This window comes from Furipterus horrens, unplaced genomic scaffold (genome assembly GCF_987537825.1).
Source record: "Furipterus horrens unplaced genomic scaffold, mFurHor1.1.pri manual_scaffold_8, whole genome shotgun sequence".
In the NCBI taxonomy this organism is placed as follows: domain Eukaryota; kingdom Metazoa; phylum Chordata; class Mammalia; order Chiroptera; family Furipteridae; genus Furipterus; species Furipterus horrens.
In genome coordinates, this window is record NW_028327178.1 from 36,434,955 (window position 1) to 36,441,947 (window position 6,993).

The 6,993-nt window shown below is 35.8% G+C and overlaps 1 pseudogene; it reads left to right on the forward strand.

Moving 5' to 3' along the window:
- Positions 1–4,875: 4,875 nt before the first annotated feature.
- LOC150002733 (TIMELESS-interacting protein pseudogene) lies at positions 4,876–5,925 on the forward strand (annotated as a pseudogene).
- The last annotated feature ends 1,068 nt before the right edge of the window (positions 5,926–6,993 follow it).

Consider the following 6,993-nt stretch of genomic DNA (forward strand, 5'->3'; position numbering starts at 1 on the left):
TAAAAACCACAATGAGATACCACTTTACACCAGTCAGAATGGCCATCATCAACAAATAAACAAACAACAAGTGCTGGTGAGGATGTGGAGAAATGGGAACCCTACTGCACTGTTGGTGGGAATGCAGACTGGTGCAGTCACTATGGAAAACAGTATGGAATTATCTCAAAAAACTAAAAATGGAACTGCCTTTTGAACCAGTGATTCCACTGCTAGGATTATACCCCCCAAATCCTAAAATCCTAATTCAAAAGAACTTATGCACCCCTATGTTCATAGCAGCACTGTTTACAATAGCTAAGTGCTTGAAACAACCTAAGTGCCCATCTGTAGATGAGTGGATCAAAGAACTGTGGTACATTTACACAATGGAATACTATGCAGCAGAGAGAAAGAAGGAACTCCTGCCATTTACGACAACATGGGTGGAACTAGAGAGAATTATGCTTAGTGAAATAAGCCAGGCAAAGAAAGAAAAATACCATATGATATCACCTAATACAGGAAACTAAAGAACAACACAAACAAAGGAACTAAATAGGACAAAGAGCAGAATAACAGTCAATAGGGGGGAGGGGGAGGGAGAGAACGGGGATAAGTAAGGGAAGGGTTTAGTTAAGGAACGTGTATAAATGACTCATGGACATGGACAACGGGGAGGGATATGATTGTGGGAGAAGGGGTGGGCTGGGTGGGGGGGACCCATGGGGGAAAAATGGGACAACTGTAATTGAAAAATAAAATAATAAAATTAAAAAAAAAAGAATTACATGATCCCACTTGTGACATATTTGAGTAGTCAGATTCATTGAGTCAGAAAGGACAATGATGGTTGCCAGGAGCTGGAAGGAGGAGAAATGGAGAGTTGATATTTTTGAGTGTAAAGTTTCAGTCATAAAAAACAAAAACATTCTAAAGATCTGCTGTACAATGCTGTGCTTATAGGATTTTACACTTAAAAAATTTGTCAGAAGGGTAGATATTATGTTTTTTTACCACAGTATAAAAAGCACACATGATATTGCATTTAGATTTTCTTGTCTGCTCCTCCCCCTTCTGTCAGTCACATAGTTATGAAATGTAGTTCTTGGATTGAGGTGGCTCTGAATTTCAATCTCAAATAAGAATTATAGAATCTTGGGCAAATTACCCTTTCTATTGCTGATGTTTTTCTTGTAAGATCACAAAATGGTACTTGCCAATGTAGTTAGTTCTAAATAATAGCTGGTTTACTCCTCTATCTTGTTACTGAGTCATGTACAAAATATTTGGGAGGCAACATTTCATTGCATGTACTGCATGGTCCTCTGTCTTTACCTTCATCCTTTCTGGAAACTACATTTTTATGTGTGTGTTAATTTATTCTCACTGTGTATGTTTTTTTTCTTATATCTCATTACTTCTCTAGAAACACTGGTCTATATATGAGATCACTGATTATCATTAAATAATTTATAAAGCACCTATTAGGTTTAATGATTGATTAAGAGAGACATGAAAAGACTTAAATTTACCAGTGGAGAACAATATATTAATACTATTCACTAATATACTAATATATTAATTTAATTTATTAGTATTATTTATTGTCAATATGTTAATACTAAAACTTCTACTACCCAGTCAGGTTCATCAGTGCTAACAATCCAAAGAGATTAACAGAGAGAAAGTGGTTCAGGGGTTCAGCGGGGAAAGCTGGACCATAAAGGAAGATGCACTGAGAGGACGGAACTGAGGACAGCTGGTAGATCAATGTACCTCATGGCATGGGGCAGATACTGCAGTGTGGGCTGATGGTTCAGATGGCACAGGCTATGCCCTCAGGTATCATGTAAACATAGTTCCACAAAGCAGTGACTCCTCCTCTCACACAGGCAGGGTGGAGTGGTGTTGAGACAGCTTCAGTGAAAATGCGTAGGTTGAATCCTGCCTCTGTTGCATTTTACTACCTGACCTTGCGCCAATTACTTAACCTCTTTGTGACTCATTTTTCTGTCAAATGGGTATAACAATAGTGTTCCCTCACAAGGTCATCATGAAAATTTGAGAAGTTAGTGATTGTAAGTTACTTAGAACAATTCTGGTACTTGGTGAATACTATGTATTTATTTGTTCAATAAAAATCAATCAATCAATCAATCAATCATCACACTGGGTGGAAGTTATTTCAGTCTCAATTCCACTTTCAATCACTATGATGAAGTCAAGAAGGAAGTCTCTAACTGATGTTGGAATGACTTTAAGACCTCTCCAGCCTTTGCCAATTTTCCCCAGAACAAAAGGAAAATACTGTAGGCTCCAGGCTGTACCAGAGAATAGGATTGAGGCAACAGCACTTATTAACGTAGTTTTATTGCCATAGTATTTCTTTTTATCATTATCTTCAAATTTTTTCCATTGGTTCTGCTGTCCATTTGTGTTAAACAGTTTCCTTTAATATTAATTTTACTAAAAATTTTGAGTCAATTTAAAGACAGTTGATACTTTATATTTAAAGAAAGTAAGTTAAATAGATAACAACAAAAAGAATTGGTTTCTTAAACTGAATTTTGGGAAGCCTTGAATGAGAGCAAAGGTAAGAAATTAGTAATTCAGATGGAAAGAAGAAAGTTCTATTCTTCAACATTCTGCCTTTTACGTGGTTTTCATAAATGTTGAACTCAAGCTCCTCCTTTATCCATCTGGACAAAGTGCATGGTTTTATCTGCCTTCCAAAATCACCACTCACCTTGTCTAAGGAATACTGTCAAATAGAAGTGGGCAGAGAGTATAAGCACTTTGCATTGTTGCTTGAGTGGACCTCTCCTGTCTGCCGAAAAGTGTTTGGTCCAGCTATCTGAGGAGTTCCACTAATTGCCTCATTAGGTAATCTCAACACAGAAACAGTATTAAGTACATCAGTGTAACTCCTGGGTATATGTAGGATTTAATAGCAGATGAAGCCAAATGACCTGAAATGGAAAATTTATTTTTTTTAATAAACATTCTTAAATTCTCATTAAAAACAGACAGCAGACAATTTGTGATTTTCAGCATGGTGTAGTCTTTCTTAAGCTGTAAATGCTTCTGAGCCATTTAGGAAAGTTTAAAAGTTTTTCTTTTTTGTAAATTATTATAACATTTTCAAGTATGGGATATTTAATGAGTTTTATTTCATTCAAAATTAGATGTAAAATATGTGATAATATTAAAATGCACAATAGTATATTGATTTACATGTAATGCATGCATTCATAAAGGACAATTGCCTCTTTTTAATATTTAAGGCTTTTAATAATTAATATTAAAATATCCCCAACAAGGGTTACTAGAATCCACATTTGGTTTTAGAGTCATCTAATATAAGTATTGTCCCCAAGTTAGAGGACAAAAGGAAAGGAAACACTGACAGAACCACAGAGAGACAATCTACTACCTCCCCTTTGTATTTTTCAAATGCCTATATGCAGAAAGGAGGACTGAAGGACAAAGGCCTCATTATCACCCTAAAACTCAGCTGTTGAGATATTTGAACTTCACCCCTTTTTGCATCTTGTTGTATCCACCTGGTCCTCAGTACCTAATTACATCATACCCAGATTATTACAACACTCTCCAAATTGGCCTCTTGACATTAGTCTCTCCTTCCCTGCTATCATCTCAACTTGCTCTCAGTAGATTCATCTTCATAAAATCCTGTCCTCACCTGCACCTCCTTCCTCTAAAAATCTTTCCTGGTCACCTCTTGCCTTAGGAAGGAGTCCTACATCCTCAGCTTTGCTTTCATCATGTGCAACAACAATCCAGTTTCAGCTCCTTTTCCAGCAATTTCATCCTCTTTCCTTCACAATGAATTCTCCACTCCAGCAAGGTCATCCTAGGTTCTCATCTCCCCACTCCTTGCAATATGCCTCAAGCATTCTGGTTTCTGAGGCTTTGCTCAGGCTGATTTCCTACCTATACACCCGTATAGCCCATGTTCTGCTCTGACCACTGCCACCAAGAGCAAAATCATACCTTTCTCTCACGTGCATCTCTCTCTGAAGTCCTTTCTTCCTGTACCATAAATTACTATTTACATTTTTATGTTTGTTTATTGTCAAATTATTTACATTAGATTTGAAGCTATTAAGAGCACAGACCATCTCTTAGTATTTGTTGTGCCTTGTATATAAGAGGTGCTTGAGAAATCAGTTGGTTAATCGCTTATGTGCTTTGCTAATTTGGTTTTATAAAATGATCAGTTATTATTCTGGACAACCATTAGAAGTTTCTGAATTTTTAAAGAGATTTCTGGAAAATATATGCTCTATTATAATAACTAGATTTTTAAGTTTCTCTTGGTTTTGAGCGCTCATGGACATAGTACAGTATGATGAAATCAAGGACTGTCAATAAATGTGGAAAGAAAGAATCAATGAATGGGTGAATAAAGCATTTAAAGTTTGGTTTTTAGTTCTTGGTCTGCTCCTTATACCACATTGTACATAAGACATCTCTATTCTATGCCTGTGAAAGTTGATCATAAAATGACCCAATCTTCTTTCTTATGCTTATTGTTTGTGATTTTAGCAATGCTCAGCTCCAGGACCAAATTATATTTATAGAAAAATTTTTGATTAGCAAAACATGTTAAGTCTATCTTCATCATTATTGCAACCTAACTATTAAAGAATCTGTCTGATCATATTGCTGGGATTGTAACCATCTATCACAGATTTGTATCAGGGTCAGCAAAATCCAATTTCTTTTCTTGGGTAAGATTGGCTATTTGACTTAACTTGAAGATATATGTATGCTTACTCCTAGCAGAAAAGTAAATTCATAGATACTTTCAGGATATTAAATTGGTAATATAAAACAGTCAACTTTAAAAGTTGAATCTTTTGCCCCCGCCAGGCACCGTGCTGGGCTGCTGCTTTCTGCGTGAGGAAACCTTACCTAGAACGTCAATATGTAAACAGATTTTTGTTACAAGCTGCTCTGGTTGAAGTTGCTGTTGAGGTGCCTGTCCCCTGCATATATCACACCTATTTGGACATAGTTGGAAACTCCCTGAAAATGCAAATCATTTTATGATAGAAGAAACTCATCAGTTGAGAAGAAAAGATGCGGGAACCACAGGAGCATGGCTTGATTGACCTACCACATTATGAGCATGTAGAAGATGAAACCCTTCCTCCTTTCCCACCTTCTGCTTCTCTAGAGAGAGAAGATGGTGCCGCAGCTGAACCCGATGATGAGTCAGGAAGAGGACCACCTATTCCTGTACCTCCAAAGAGAACAATGAAAAGGAATATACCCATGTTGGATGCTCAGAGATTAATTTCAGAGAGAGGGCTTCCAGCATTAAAGCATGTGTTTGATAAGGCAAAATTCAAAGGTAAAGGTCATGAGGTGGAAGACTTGAAGACGCTAATCAGACACATGGAGCACTGGGCCCATAGACTATTCCCTAAACTGCAATTTGAAGATTTTATTGACAGAGTTGAATACCTGGGAAATAAAAAGGAAGTTCAGACCTGTTTAAAATGAATTTGACTTGATCTCCCTATTTTAGATGAAGATTTTATTAGCAATAATGATGAAGTAAGGGAAGATAATGGCCATGATGTAACTGCTACTGAATTAGATCCCTTTCCGACAAACTCATCTGAAAATGTGAAGTTTGCTTCTGAGTCAACTAAAAGCCTAACCGAAGAGCAGCAACAAAGAATTGAGAGAAATAAACAACTGGCCTTGGAAAGAAGGCAGGCAAAGCTACTGAGTGATAGTCCCGAGAAAATGACTTGCTAATGAACACATCGGGGACACAGACAATTGAAGATGTTGATACAGACCAACGTTCTCATGGAAATCTGACCTGAGCTTCTGAGAAAGGGGCAACCGAAATACTGTTTTCTACTAGGATGGTGGCAATTTCTCCTTCCAGATATCCAATTCTTCCTAAAACACGCACAAAATGTCCATTTGGATACATGGATGGCGACTCCCAGGAATCAATGCGCACAACCACCCTGAAGTCCTGCAGAAAAGGACAGGAAAAAACAGAGCCGGGTGCCAGGAGTTAAGTGGATCAATTAGAAGCACCAAACAAACAAGAGTTAAACCACACCAAGCTCCAAGAGTAGCCAATTTGCAAATAATGGGTGCTTTTTAAAATAGACCTTCCTCTTTTAGTAAATTTCCAAATAGTTTATAAATGCTTTGCCCAGTACTTTCAAAGGAGGCATCACCTCTCCACATCAAATAAAAGGGCTGGAAATTTCAATTGAAGAAAGCCAACTGTAGCACATTTTAGTTAACCTTTGCAACACAAGGGAAAAACTCATCTATAAGCACAGCTAAAATTAAATTTCAAAACAAAAATCTCAAAAAAAAGTTGACTTTTGATTTTATAATTCTATTTAACATAATTAAAAATTAATTATGATTTAATTATAATTAAGATTTACCTGTGTGAATATTCATTTTAGCATTGTTTTGAATACAAATAATTAGAAGAAACAGAAATGTCTAATCATAAATTGGACAAACTGGGTAAATAATTTTAGATGTCCCCTAACAATGGAATATGTGCATTTATTAAAAGTAATATTTAGAAGTTTACCTAGTAACTAATCAAGTTTAAAGAGAGTCATGAAAACCTATATTGTGAAATGAAAAAAAAGTGACAAAATGGCATCCAGATGATTATTCATTTTAATAAAATTAATTATATATAATAATAATGTATAGATCTCTAAAGTTTAAGAATTGTTATGCCTGGTAGGTGAAATTATGTGGAAAATTTCTTCTTTTTTAAATTATCTGTATATTTAAACATTTTAGAATAGCTATGGAAGTTTATATATGTGAAAAAAAATTGAATGTTTATTTAATGTCTTATTGAGCAATATTTAATTTATTTTTTGGCTTACCATGTTGTAAAATGTCATATCTATTAACAAGCAAAAAATGTTCTGAGGCAATGATAATGACTACGGTTACTACTAAAAACTATTATTGCCCTCA